Below are 15,395 nucleotides of genomic sequence, written 5' to 3' on the forward strand. Positions count from 1 at the left end.
GCCAAATCAACTGAAACTTACGTGGCTACAAGAACCACACAGGAGTTAAGCAGGCTGGAAAGAAAAACATTGAATACATCTACCAGTGTGATGAAGAAAAGAACCACAAGGAACAGTATTCAATCTGTATTCAAGTAACTTAGAAATTATTCACACTGTTATAATCAAATTGGCACATAACGTTAATCTGGGAGGGGTGAAAAGGGCAAATGAGGGCAAGCCAAATGACTTAGTTAAATTAACAGAGAGGTGAGGAAAAACAGGAAGTTTGGTTTCATTTCTGTTCTCCCTTTAATTTTCAGGGAGGGGCTGAGGATGCCCATTGGGTAGTAACCGCCTCTAGACCTGAAATGCCAAGACTGAACTAAAGGTAAAGTAAGCAATAGCAAACTGGATATGTTTAAGATTTTAGGACCTTCGGTCTGAACTTCAAAAAGCATGATCCTATTATTCCACACACCATCAGTAAAGTTCCACGGGAAATAATATTCCTTTCAACAAGAAGACTTTGTTAGCAAAACTCAAAGAAATGAAGGGGCTCAAAGGCTGAATTTAGAGGTCAGATGAAAAAGTCAGTGGTGTATGTATAATCTGGCCCCACTACAAATATGCTGCTCAGGCAGAAGGTCATGAGAATGGTTTGTAAACATACGGCAGGATAAAGAACAGCAGAGAAGGAAGAGAGAAGAGAGCAAAAACTTGGACTAACATTATTTTTTTAAGCATAAATTATAATTTCTAATTTTTTTTAATGTTGAGAAATTGCTTCTCCCTTGGTAGAACTGTTTGCTCTCCCAGCAAAATTTATACTTTAAAAGTCAGTCGTTGATTTAGAACTCAAGAAACGGAAGCAGGAGGGGTCTGCAACATTTGGAAAAAAAAAAAATGGCCTAACTTCATGCTAGGTCCCAGGAAATGTACAAGTGAGCATCATACCATTCAACTCCTAAGAGACTGAAGGGCTGAACTATTAGCTGTGTAGCCACCATGCCCCAGGCAGCGGACTCCACAGCTGATGAGAGATTGTCCACGAAGGGACAGTCACGAAGGAAATGCTGCATGTTCCATTTCCTTCGAAATAAACAAACAAAAAAAGCGGGTGGGGCAGGGTAGGGGACTTAGCACAAAGGCATAAAGTTTAGAGCCATAGTGCATTCTATTGTAGATGAACGGGAAAATTTATGTGAAAATGATGGTGCTCTGAGATTATTTAATATCTATACGGAATAATAAGCAAACGATGAAACCTAAATAGACAGATCTTCCCCAAGGTTTGATTCCTGGCCGCCTCCTACGGTTTATAAATCATCCACACGATGGCAAACTCACAATTGGCCTCAGAATGTCTACAGGCCCTACTCCCTTATCTGACTGCACTCAGAATCACCTGCAGGCTTTTAAACAGAATGTCTGGGGCAGGGGGTGGGTGGGTGCTGCTGGTGGGCATGGGGTGTTCCCAGAATCTGTATGTTTAAGGACTCCCAGGTGACCCTATGCTGCAGTCTGGTTGGGGAACCTTTGCTGCACACGTTCTACTCCTTTCTAGACACTGCCACCAGAATCAGTCACATCAGAGACTAAATGATTCCCCTTCTCAAGAACGTTTAATGGAATAACCTTCAAAGGCAATGGAATGGAGTCTAAATTCCTTAGCAGGACACTTGAGACCCTCTGTGATCTGTTCCCAAACTACTTTTCTGCCCTCCTTCCCTCCCACATCCCTCACTCTGTCACAGCACCATTCCCAGAACACATCACACGCTTCTTTTATGTCTTGGGCACTTGCTGCCCCAATGTTCCCTCAGCGCTGCTCAAGTTATTTTTCTCTGTGAAACCTTCTCTGATCTTTCCAATCAAAATCAGTCTCTCCTTCCTCTCAACAAATGTTCAAAAAAATTAGCTCATGCAGGAAGTACAGCATATACCGCGTGCTGAGCTGAATTACACCAAACTGCGTAGGTGGTGGTCTCCCCCTGAAAGCAGGGGCATGTAACACACTCATTTTTCATACTGTGAATGAGAGACAGACCTAGGCTCAAAGTTTAGCTCTTCCGGTTACTTACTAGCACTGTAACCCTTGGTAGGTTATTTAAATACTATGAGCCTCAATTTTATAATCTTTGAAATGGGACACACACAAAATGATTCCTACCTTCATGACTAATTTGAGGATAAAACAGGAAAAGTGGCCCAATGCGGACCACCTAAAATGCACCAAAATGACAGCTGTTGTAAATATCATTTATCAATTTTTGTTTCCTATCCTACCAGAATGCATTGCAGACATAGTAAGAGTTCCAGAAGTATTTGCCTCCACTCAAAAACAAACAAACAAACAAAAGCATTTGCTTTCAAAGTAGTAAGCAGTGATTTCTTAAAGCCCTTTCTCCTTGCCCGATTTTGTTCTGTTATGAAGGGCATTTCATAATATTTCTATTGAGAAGTCATCTTTCCTTCAAAAATCCTTCAAAAATCAATGTACAAAATTCTAAAGAACAAGCCCTGTCTGTCCCTCCTCCTCCAGCTTGGCTTTCTGCTTTGAACTACAGTAACTGCACTGCCCAGAGAATTGCCCGCTTCACCCTCACAACAAACAGCACTTTGTAGGCAAACTGGAGGCGAGCCCAAAGCAGGAGGGGGCACCGAGGAAAAGGAGTTTGGGCCAGAAACTGAGCGGACACCCACATTATCATCCACACTGTACCACAGGTAAGGAGAGAACAGGAAAGGAAAGAAGCTCAGATCAACGCAAACCTTCCCACCAATTCCCAAGCCTCCAGCTCACCACTCACCCAACGGGAAAGACTCCCGAGGCTCACAGAGCACACGCGGGTCCCCAGCTGCCTAACACACACGGCCATTGTTGTCAATAAAACATCGTCCTATGTAATAGCTTCTTATCCTCACCAAACCAATCCTATTGCCGTTATCACCCCACCCCCTCCACCAATTACAGGGGATGAAACCCAAGTCGGGAAGTCCAAGGCCACACAGTCAGTAGCGATCAGAAGAGTGCCAGGACTAAACTCAAGTCATCTAAGCTCCAAGTCCTTGGCCCTTCCCACGGACTTTTATGAAGTGTGAAAAGCAATTTTTAAAACTTTCTCAGAAGCTCACCAAATCCACTAGTTGTAAAGGTAAGAGTTTCTGTCCTCTTAAAAACAAATCTGGTGCCAAGAGTGAGGGCTGTCACAGCAAGGAGGCCCCACCTGCAGCCCTTAGAATGATCAGTCCGGTATCTTAGGACAGTGTTCCAGGAAGACCCTTTAGTTTCTGTTCCTAGACGGAAACTGTCTCCTGACAATTCTGTTTGTTCATGTGGTTTGGGGAGGAGGTATTAGGGAAGGAGTATAATTTTCTTTTTTTTAAAATCAAACCCTGCTCCTGAGTTTAAAGCTGAGGTGATATGGAAAGCAAAAAAAGTTTGTACAGCCTATGTGCAATCCTTGTCGTGAGAAGAGTACAAGAGGCCATAACGCAGTCCTCAAAAGCACAGATTCTGAAGCCATGACTGCCTGGGTTCCAATCACAGCTCTGTCGCTTCCAGCTCTGTGGCCTTGAGTCCCCTGGCTGCTCACAGAGATGGGGAAGTGCAGCCAGACAGGGCAACTGGGCCTTGTTGTTCTCTGCTACAAATGGGCTGTTGTGAGGAACACATGACCTAATACATATAAAGTGCTCCAAGCAGTGCCAGGCATGTGTAAGTACTACGCAAGTGTTTCCTATTATTATTTCCAGAATAGATTACTCTCTACAATTGTGTTCTTTTTCAAGTGTATTTTAGAAGGCTGAAGAAGACTTCTTGCACAATTCGTTAATCCATAACGCCCCAAACCAGCACAACGATTATTTACAAATTTCACTTCCTGATAGGATCTTCCAGGATTTCCATCTGTGGACTAGAGTCCCCAGAAGAACAAACAGTGGAATTCGAAGAATCTTCCTCCTTCCCAGCAACAGTGCAAGTAAATCTGTACCCATTCTCTCCATACTACAAAGGGGCTTCCACGCTGAGAAACTAAATAAAACAAAACGAAGAACTTATAGCATTGAACTAACTAACACAGGGGAACATCTGTAAAATTTGCTTTATATTCTGAAAACAACCAAAGCGTTAAAAATTTAAAGTTATACCAGCTGAGAAAGACATGGTTCAGGTCACAGAGGGACGGCAATCCTAAGGACTGGGATAAAACCTGCTGATGAATCAAAAGGTTTATTTCCCAGAAAATGCTGGAATTCCAAGAACAATGTGCTACCCCTGGGATGATTAAGAGAAAAATGGTTTTAAAAATCCCCTCTCAGGCTAAAAGTCTAGACTCAGCTAGTAACAGAGCTGCTAGAGTATCACCTCTCCTCTCCTTCGGAGAGGGCGTATGTACAACAACAGATTAGACTTAAACAATGGAAGGATTTTCCCCAGGACAGCAGATAAAACTAAAGACAGGAGCACTAGAAGGAAGGGTCACAACACAGGTCTGGGGTCATGGCCTGCCCGGGGGCACCCAGCCAGGAAGAGGGGCTAAAACTCAGCCTGCACTGACCTCCAATCAGCGTGCCTGGCGGGGCAGGTGCAGCCCTGCGGCCACTGACTTCACACGAAGGGACCATGGGGGCTACACCAGTGGCACTGAGCACACCAGCCCCCCGCAAGCCAAACAAGCTGGAGTCCAGAGCCATCCGGGAGCGGCGGGGCTATCGCCGCTCAGACAATGCCGTGGTTTACGGGGTGGGGGAAGAGTGCTTGTCTGTACCGTGGAAACGTTTTCAGCTTTCCTGGTTTACTTTGTGACGCCAGCTGTCCTGTCGTCGCCTCTTCCTTTCCTCACTCTATATTCTCCTGACCTAAATCCTTTCTTTTCCTTTTCACTCCAATTCTCCTTTTCAAGAAGCCACCACACAAGTTGACGTGCACACTAGGAACGGCAAAACAACAGCCCTCTGCCCAACCAGAGCTTCTGTGCTATTTCTGAATATTTATCACATCACAATGTTCCCTTCTCATGTAAGGACTCCTCTTTCATCTCCCTCTCCTCCCTATAACCCCCAAATCAATGTTAAGATATAACGGAGTATTCCTCTTCACCTATCTTCTGGGGGGGACGATCCTTCTTGCCCTCCAAGCGGCTCTGACCCTTTGTTCTCTACCAAGGGGCCCACCTGCCTCCCCCCCACCCCCGCCCCCGTATCTTCTCCTACCTGCTGCATTCCCATACTCCGCGTATTTCTCTCTGAGTCTGTCACTCCTCAGGCAGGACAACCCCTTCAAATGTAACCACTCTGGATGTAACAAACCAAATTTAAAGGGCAGAAATTGTTACCATTACAAGTATGGGGATTTGGGTTTGTTTTGTTCTGCTTTCTGTATGTGTGTGTGTGTTGTGTGTGTGTTGTGTGTGTGTGTGTGTGTGCGTGTGTGTGTGGTACATAAAACGATGACATCATTTTGCTTTGTTTCCACTTTTTAAAAGTGTATTATGCTTTTATTTAAATCATATGCTTCCATTTACCTGGCCACTAAAGGGCTATCTATCTCTAAGGGCCTAAGCTCACAGGCTGTATCCAGCCCACAAAGCTATTTTGTTTGGTCTGCAGGAAGTTCTTTTTAAAACGTCGTGTTAGCCAATCTTTTAAAATCAGGAGATTTTTAAGTAATCCAGATTTCTGGCTTACAGTGAAAAAATCAGAAGATCTGTCAAGACTGGCCCACATTCCCATATGGCAACAGTTGGCTGCTGAACAGATCTGCTCAACAGGCCCCTTTTAGACAGGACCTGCAGTTGCTGGTTCAGCCCAGGTTCACCCCCCACTCCCTCCTGATCACCCTACCCTGAGGTTGAGTACCAGCTGTCATAAATTATCCCATGTGAGGCCCGCTTCGGGCAGTGTTTGGGATATGCCTGAGACCACAGCTAGCATCTAACTCTCCCTGGTTAGAGCACAAATTACAGATGTAATTATAAAGTTTCTGCTTCGTACAGAATTTTCCAGGTACAAATAATTCATAAAGAAAAGAACTTAGAACTAAACAAAAAGGAAAATGTCCCATAATAGAGAAATACTAGAAAAGAACTAAGTTGAAAGAGAAAGCCTCTGGGTGTGTGTGCATGCGTGCGTACGTGCGTGCATGTGCGTGCGTGTGTGTAGGAAGGGGATTCATTTGTGCAAGCTGTGTAACACTGCAGACCATTTCCCAATTTGTACTTGGTTATTGGCTAGATGTTAATATGAACAATAGAACCATTAAAGTAGAAACTCTAACAGAGTGAATTCACTCCACTGAAATAATTATATTGGAGCATAATCAATCTATGAACAAGACAGACTACATATCACACAGATATCTGGATATTTCTTGATTCATCATCATTAACTCAGAGGATATGGGTAAGGATTACTTGTCTTTAACTGCATATATTTGTGATAGCATTTATTCAGCAAACATTGGGATAAAACACCTTAACAAATATTAGCTACATCTTTATATATTTATGTACAGTAGTGTTGTAGGGTCAGATCTAATTAGGAGGAGGGCACTCAGTGCGTGCTATTACAAGTGGCATTCTATCACCAATATTGATGATAAAAGAGAATAGGGCTAGAAAAAGCACCAAAATAAGTGATTTTACATTACCCTCTCAATTCTAGAATCAACTTTCACTCAAGTGGTTTTACCGACAGGTTGACGTTTTCTAAAACCACTGTGCGCTGATGAGAACTCTGGCCTGGAAGCCTGCAGAGCTGGGTGCCCCTATAGCTCTCCTCAGCTGTGTACCCACGCTTCAGATCTGGTCCGTAAATGAGGAGCATGAACTAGACAAGCTGTAAGGTCTCTTTACACATCAAAATTAGATCCTCTTTCTTTAAAAGAAATATTAATAATATTATAAAATGAATACAAAGAAATCTAAGATAAACGAGAAGAGTGCAGTACATTAAGAGAATGAGTTTTGAAATAAACAAAACTAGCTTCAAATTCCACCTCCACCACTTCTTTGTGATTTTTTTTTTGCAAATCACATAACCTCTCAAGCCTCAGTTACCTCATCTCTAAAGTGGGAATAAGTCCACCTTCCACTCAGGATTGTTTTGCAGATTAAATGAGAATGCATGTAAATTCCAGGGCATAGGTCTGGACAATCTGTAAATGCCTAAGAAATGATTATTGTTATTAGCTATGGGTATTCCATAAATCGCTCAATTACTTCTTGACCAGTTCAGTTTTAAAAAAAACACTAGTTATATCTGATAATAAACTAATTTTAAAAGCTTACTTCAGTAGGGTGCCATTGCAAGAATCATGGGGGTCATTTTCCAAAGACTTTTAATATTCAAATAATTCTCAGAACTGGCTTGGGAACAAGAGAATTTGACAGACGGCACTTCATTCCCAGTGTGATGGGCATGAATCTGTCCCGTCTCCACTGAGTGAGCTCTGCAGAGGCAGCTTCCTGGTGGCTGACAGCCTTCAGAGAGAACGGCTGCCTTGCACTTCCTTCCTTCTCCCTGCTTTGTAGAATTCATTGCAGTACTGGTGATCTTTTGATGCTGAGATTTAGCAATGGGATTTATGGGTTGCTGGGGAAGTGGAACCTTCTCTGGCAAAGCTCCTATTACCAGCAAGCAGAGAAGGAAAGTAAAAGGTTTTTTAAGGAATTAAATGTTCATGGGATTTCCCTGGTGGTGCGGTGGTTAAGAATCCGCTTGCCAATGCAGGGGACACGGGTTTGAGTCCTGGTCCAGGAAGATCCCACATGCTGCGGAGCAACTAAGCCAGTGCGCCACAACTACTGGGCCTGCGCTCTAGAGCCCGCGAGCCACAACTACTGAGCCCGCGTGCCACAACTACTGAAGCCCACGCGCCTAGAGGCCATGCTCCGCAACAGGAGAAGCCACCGCAATGAGAAGCCCGCACACCACAACAAAGACCCAACACAGCCAAAAATAAATTAATTAATTAATTAATTTTTAAAAAATGTTCATAATAGAATCTAACATCGATATGTGTGATCCTTCCCCAATAGCAGGTGTCAAGAGGAGGACATGGACATCCTGAACACCTCAGGGAAGTAGTAATTCCCAGACTTTTGATTGATACCACAGACTAGTAAAATTTCAAAAGAAGACTGTTATAAAACTACCAGGTTTTAGGTGACCAAGAAATGATACCAAAAGCAAACCATCACCATCCTTCTATAAAAGGAAAAAAAAAATTAACCCCTCAAAATAAGAGATCCCAAGATTAAAAAAAAAAAATCCTTTAAATTGAACAAACTTAATACTAAAATTAAACACGAAAAGCCTGCTGCAGTCTTTATTCTTATTTTTCCATAGGCTGGTGTAACTGTCACTATGGATCCACTCTGGAAACAACTGCTCAAGAACGGACTGCAGGTTGAGCCCCTCATGCCATCCAATCCAGGACACAGCATCTCATGGAGGCACCAAGGGCCACACAGTGGACATCTGCTGTCTTGGTCATCATCTTCCAAGGACACAGATGTATCCTTAGAGCTCCTCGTCTTAACTACCAATTGTGGGCCTGTCAGCCACAAATGTTTCAACTTTCTGAAGGTTTCTCCAGTCAATACCAGCCTTTCTGTACAACTATGCAAGATGGTGGTTCTCAGTCTTGGCTGCACACCAGAACCACTTGGGAGCGAAGAGGGCTCTTTTCAAAATGAAACTCCACTCCCAGAGACTCTGACTCAATAGGTATGGGGAAAGGTCTGCGCTCATGTAACTTTAAAACCTTCCCCAGGCTGATTGTGATGCCAGCCAGGGCTAAGTAAAACTGGTACCCTATTTTTTTTTTGCGTTAATCCTGAATTTATATCTTATAAAGCTTTAAGGAATGCACCTCTTCATGCATTCCTTCAGGTGTCAAATACCAATGCAGGGCCTGCCACGTGTGGGGCCCTAGGAAATCAGTGGAGCACAAGACAGATACATCCCTGCCTTCACCACACTGACAGAGTACTGGAGCAGGCAGACAAGGAAGCAGGCAATTGAAACAGCACATTCAGGTTTGCTAGGATTAGGGAAACAATCCAGGTTTCCTTTGTCCCTAATCTAGTGGTTTCATGGGCTTCAGAGACATCTCCTCCCAGCTGTCTTCTTCCTGATACTAGAAACTCTAATATTTACATCATAAAAGCAGATGGGCAAGGCTCTGTCCTCATGGAGCTTCCATTCTGGCAGGACTGTCTACCCTTTCTAGGTACCGTTACGTTGCTCACTCCAGCTCTGGTGTCTTGCCTAAAGTCAGGTGCCCATGCTTTGAACAAAGCACGGTAGAAACTCAATTAAGACTGTGTTTTCTGTTTTGTTGCCAAAATCTTTTGATGAAGCTTAGTATTTCCTGTCCTTTTTAATCTGCAACAACAAGCTGGAACAACACTGTGCAAGTATTTTCAAAGCCCTTTCCTGGATTTTCCCACCAAAACATCATCCTGTGACAGCTCCATAATTCCCTCCTTAATACCTGACTTCACATTTGCCCACAAAGAAACTCACCTGCAAATCTTCTGATGACTAACATATCCCAGCACAGTTTTCCTGGAGTAAATCCCCATTGGTTAGCTATTTCATAATTCAGAAGAGCTTACTGTCATCTGTAAACCTAGAAATTTCACTGGGTACTCCTTCTTTTGGATCAATTATGTAAGTAAGACCTAAGGGACCCCACTGTTTACACACCTCCAAGCAGAGATGTCTTTAGCCTTAGATTTAATTTGTGGTCTTTAAGGGAGGTGGATTCTAATGCCTGCTCTGTCACTCCATCAGCTCCACAGGCCTCAATTTCCTCATCTATCTAATTCAAACATTGATCACTGCCATCTGTAAAATTCTCTCCTCCTACTCAAAAATGATACACTGAATCCTCAATCCCAAGGTGACTTCAACTCTGATACAGCCTTTGAAAGTGTAAAAGGACAGTCTCCAAGGGTTTTCAAATATTTCCCTCCTCAAGAAATCTCATAAATTCACAAAAATCCCTTCTTCTCATAGGAATATCCTTCATCTCCAGAGGATACAGACAGGTTTCCAACGTGGGCTAGCACAGAAGTGAGAGCAAGCAGACTGTACCATCTGGACAGGCAACACACCTGCAACGAACTGGGGCACAATGGACGTTCGTAACAAAGAGGTTACACATTTTGGCTATGAGATCTGGAATTTTGTTCTAGCACTCTCTACACTGTTGGATGGCAACCACCTGAATCAAGTAATTTATTTAAATCTAGTTTGCTGGATAGATCTAGAACATTTGGAGAACTTGGCACTAAGTTACCTAGGACTTCTGACCTGTCCGCTTCAAAAGACATCCAAGAATGGTAATTTCCTAATATCTTCTCAGTGAAGACACGTGAAATCTGCTAAGTGCGATATTACACCACCCACAAGCTAAAGCTTAGTACTGGGAGAAAGGCCTATCTCTAATCCCCAACACCCCCCACCTTCCCCAAATGTAAAGCTCTCACTAATGAAGTATTTCAGGCACACTAGCAAAACACAAAAAAAACAAAAGAAGAAAAAAAAAACACTTAGCCTGAGTGGGAACAAACTTCATCCATGGTTTTTGCCAATACCAGTTATTACCCAGTTTACCTCTTCACAAATTTCAAAAGCAACTCGGATTTGGCAAGCTTCAGATTTGCACAGAACATTAGCAATGCTCTTCCAGATGTCTAAACAGAATTACAAAGACCCCAGAGGAGTACCGATTTCAGAAGCTTGCAACAGCCTGAAATAATTTCGAAAGGGCACCTCAGGTGCAAACATTAGCAAGAGCCTAACTCAGTGTAGCTTGGCCACGAACACAAATTTCTCAGACGCCCCTAAACTTGGGGCTAATCAACCCCCGGAATTCACCTCCATCACCCAGCACGCCCAGCTGTCAAACAGGACCAGCAGTGCCAAACAAAGTACTGGGTTTCATGAAGTATTAACATAAGTGACTACAAAGCTTTTGACAAAGTCGTCCTCCACTCCTCTCTCATGTGATTACGAGGCAGAACTAAGATTTTAAAATCCCAAAAGGCCTGAAGACTGGACCAAAATAAATAGGATAGAACTGAACAGGGACAAAAACAAACCAAAAACACGTCCATTCAACTTCACACACACACACACACACACACACACACACCCAAATCTGCATGATGAATACAGGATGCAGCAGTTCATACAACAAATATCTGGGAGTTCTGACTGTCCAGAATCCTGTACATGAGTCTGTGATGGGCAGTTTTGTAAGCTTAAGCTGCAGAAAGTAGATGCTTGTGCCTTGGTCTCAGGAAATAGCTGTCCTACTGTACTCTTTGTGAACCAGATCAGGTCTCAGTTACCATACTCAATTCCAGTTCGCCATAACTTTCCATGAGAGATGTAGACAAACTGAGAAGACAGAAACCATGTCCCATGCAGGACTGTGAAAAGAATTGGGACTATTTTGCTTTGAGAAAAGTTAGTCAGCTGGAGGGCCAGGAGGGGGACGTCATTCTGTCTTTGCCCATTCGATGGGCTGTCCTGGGGAAGTGGGTAGTTCCAGAGGACAAGAATCAACAGAACAAAGTTTCGGGGAGGCAGTCTTCAGCTCAAATAATAATCCTACACACAGTCCAAAGATATGATGACATGTCTTCATAAGTACAGAGGTCCCTGTTCCTGGTGGTGTTTAAACAGAGGCTGCCTCACAAGTATAAGAAATTACTCAAGTAAAGAAGTTGGACCAAGACTTCTCTAAAATACCAATTTCAATTCTGTGATTCTCCACTTACCCAATATTATACTGCCCTGCTAGCTCATCTGCCACGATCTCTCAAAAATGCCTTTTTCTCTGATTAGAATTTGCCCAGATCCTAACCACTTCTGGCCTAAGCATAGCACAAGTCTCCTAGATTGGCTTCCCAACCTCAACATCCTTCCTCACATGTCAAAACCACCTCCTTCGAGGCCTATTCTGAGATGTAACTTCACTTCACAGCGGCCTTTACCTTCCCTGTCTAGGCAGGGTTCCTCAACCATGGCACTGCTGACGTTTCAGAAGGGATAATTCTTTGTCATGGGGGATACCCTGCACATTGCAGGATGTTTAGCAGGCTCCACGGCCTCTACTCACTAGATGTCAGTAGCACCTGCCTCCTAGCTAGGACAAGCAAAAATAAAACCGTGCCCAGATATTCCCAAATGTCTGCTGGGAGGCAAAGTCACCCCCCTGTGGAGACCCACTCTTGAGGCAAATGATTAACACCACTGACTTGTGGTTCAAGTTTTCCACTAACTAGATCCCCTCTACCTCCCTTCATGTTCTCTGCTCCAGCCAGGCAAACCTATTTTTGACCCATGACACACCTCAACGCTTCCCCTAATACGTGCTCCTTCCCTCTTCCCCAACACACACAGCACTCCCAGCTGGCTCCAAACACCCTTTCTTCTCGGTATTCCTTGGCCTCCTAGACAAATGCAATCCCTTGCTTCTGGTGGTGTCCTCACGTGGGCGGTCTTACTTGCCCTCTATTCGTACGTACAAGAATCCTCTTCTTCCTGGTTAAGGCATCACAGCACCCACTCTGGTTCTCTGCTTCTTGCTGGTACTTAATAAATATTGGCTGGCATTTCTCAAAATGTCAACATCAGCTCCAATGATACATGAAAAATATGTGAAATCCCTTACCAACTGCCATTTCAAGTACATATGTAATCATGAGCACAGTTTTGACAAAACTTTGACTTTTTCATAGCTAGTACCAATTCACCTACAGTACTGAGACTGAACCAAGTCCGATCTCCAAAATACAGCTACCAAAATAATTCAGCTATTGGGACCTTACAAACACAGCACACTTTAAAAAAAATTAATCAAAAAAAGTTCTGCTAAATATAAAAATTAAGAAAAAAAAGGTGAAGCTTTGACCAAGTTTTTTAAATTCTGTAAACCTTGGCAGAAAGAAAAGGATACAAATATGGCTCAATACTTTAACTGTTGCATCATACACCATTCCACATGGTCATGAAGAGACTGGAGGGCTGGGTCATGTAAGGACAGTTTCCTCTCCAACCTTGTAATGTGTTAGGTTTTAATCAACAAAGTACACACTCACACACCCTCAATAAAAATGAGACAAATCTAAGATAAAATGTTCAAATATATAAATAAACCATGCCGATTTAAGATTCTGGATTGCTTTTTCCCCAGCTCTATGGATTACCTAATCATTTCATGGGAGGCTCCCTTACTAACCTATAGAGACCAACAACTTTGCCGGAACCCTAGTTTACCTAATTTTCATCTCAGGATCCTTCCTATCTTGTTCTTGTATTTTAACAGGGTTTTAGTCACTTGATGTCGAATACAGGAAAAGAGACAACTCTCACCATGTCCTAGCTGATGGGAGGTGTCTGGTCAGTATTAATGGGCTGTAAAAATAAATGCTGCCTGAAGACCCCATTTACTGGGAATGGTGCAGGGTTCTTCCCACAGGTCTGTACCATGCAGAGGCCCCAGAAGCTCTGGCGGGGAAGGTCTGAATCACTGTCATTCTTGGCACTTGGAAGCGCTCTTCGGTTGCTTATGAAGTAAACAGCCCTAACCAGTACTGCAGACGGGAATTCCCTGCCTGCCCAGACTCTTCCAACGTCTGGCACAGAACACATAATAGGTGCTCAATAAATGCAGCCTGTCTAGAATTTTATTATCAAAGCTGCTAAGGAAAGTTTCCATAAGTCAGCTCTCTCTTTACTCCTGAATCTCTCAAAATACGTCCTCAAAGCTTTCCTTGCCCAACACGAAATATTTTTTTCAAAGTCAAAGAGAAGGAAAGGAGGAAATCTGCAAAACAGAAAGAGCCACACAGGAGTCCAAGTGGCTCAAGTTGGGCCCCACAGTCGGCTAAGGACTCCCCGATACCCATTCCCCATCCCCTGCGCCTCCTGAGTGCTCCCACACTCTCACCTTTGCACTATTTCTTTTCTGAAACCCTACGTCCCCACCTTCTGCCACATACACCCCCAACTGCGTATCCAAATGGGGCCGCATACCCCTCCTCTCCCTCTCCAGCAGGAACCTACCTCTCCTCCCCTCGACCTGCGGCAGCTCTTCTTTACCGTGGCTGGCTTTGTAAGAAACCAAAAAAACTCATCTCTTTATCCATAAGGGATACCCCAAATGAAGGGGAGAGAAAGAGGAAGGCCCCTATCAACCCTCCAGTAAGCGGAGGTGATGATTCCCTGAGCAACCACCCTCAAGCCTCCTCCTTTCCAAGCCACTGAACGGGATTTGAGCAGAAGTCCGGCTCCCAAGTGCCCACGCTTCCAAACAAGCTAGAAGCGGATTATACCGGTACCCAACCCGGAGATGGCCCGGGGCGGGCTGGGTGCACCTGCGGGCCCCCGGCTCCCTCCCTCTCGCGCTGAGGGCGGGGCGAGCCCTCACTTCCCAGCCCAGCCCACCCGGCGCGGGAAGGAGGCGGAGGGGAAGCGTTTCTGGAGAAGTTGAAGGGCTCACCTTCTGGGCAGTGGGCCAGCGAGGCCAGACACCAAACACCCACCTCCGGGAAGAATCAGTGGAGCCGTAACCGGGTCTCCCCGCCCTTCCGATGGGGCGGAGGGAGGCGAGAGAAGGGAGCGCGCGTGGGGGGAGCCGAAGGGAGGCGGTCGCAGGCACTGTGCTCTCGCGGGGCCCACTCGGCTGCCGCGGCGCCCGCCGCTCAAACTGCCGAAAGCAGAACGATCTTCGGGCCCCAGCGGGCCGAGGCGGGCGCCCGGCCCCGCCCGCCTACCCCGTCCCCGGGCTCCTGGCCCCCCGGCAGCGAGGTCCCAGCCGCAGCCTCCTCTCGGGCCGCGGCGCCGCGGGGCAGGTCGCCGGCGCCGGGGTGGCGCGCGTCGGCTCCGGCACGGCTCCCACCGGCGCAGCCCCCAGCCCCTGCCCCGGAGAGGCGCGCACCAACCTTGGGGGGCAGCTTGGCCGCCTAGCCCCGGCTTAGGCGGAGGCGGGAGGTGGCGGCATCACCTGCGGCGTGCGGTGGCTGCTCCCGGACGTGCCGGGGCGGCGGAGGCGCGCGGCGCCCAGGACCCTGCTTTCGCGGCCCCGCCCGCGGCTGCCACCTCGAAGCGCGGCGGAGGAGCCGGGGCACCACGGGCGGCGGCAGCGGCGGCGACGAGAGCAGCAGCACATGACTCTGTAGCGGGGGGAATTAAACAAAGCGTAACATGGACTCCGGGCCCGTGCAGGCGCTGCAGCTCCGGGACCAACCGCAGCCAGCGAGCGCCGCGACTGGCTCGGCCGCAGCCAATGGGGCGGGCTCGGGCCTCCATGTGATGGCGAGCTCTCTCCCCCGCCGGCTCTCCCGCGTCTGCCGGAGGTCGGGGCGCTTCCGCCGCCGGGCGTGCTG

The 15,395-nt window shown here is 45.9% G+C and overlaps 1 protein-coding gene across 4 annotated transcripts in view; it reads right to left on the reverse strand.

The window, feature by feature from the left end:
- Positions 1-15,091, reverse strand: part of LRRC8D (leucine rich repeat containing 8 VRAC subunit D) — a 115,308-nt gene extending 100,217 nt beyond the window's left edge. The window contains exon 1 of one of the 4 annotated variants that reach the window (XM_004263006.3): positions 14,952-15,091. The gene's annotated coding sequence lies outside the window, so the exon portion shown is untranslated. Of the gene's footprint in view, positions 1-14,073; positions 14,324-14,509; positions 14,582-14,951 lie in introns of those variants that run through there. The other 3 variants (XM_012533702.3, XM_033432369.2, XM_004263005.3) reach the window with 3 other exon arrangements.
- Between the last annotated feature and the right edge of the window lie 304 nt (positions 15,092-15,395).

This window comes from Orcinus orca, chromosome 1 (assembly GCF_937001465.1).
Source record: "Orcinus orca chromosome 1, mOrcOrc1.1, whole genome shotgun sequence".
Lineage (NCBI taxonomy): Eukaryota > Metazoa > Chordata > Mammalia > Artiodactyla > Delphinidae > Orcinus > Orcinus orca.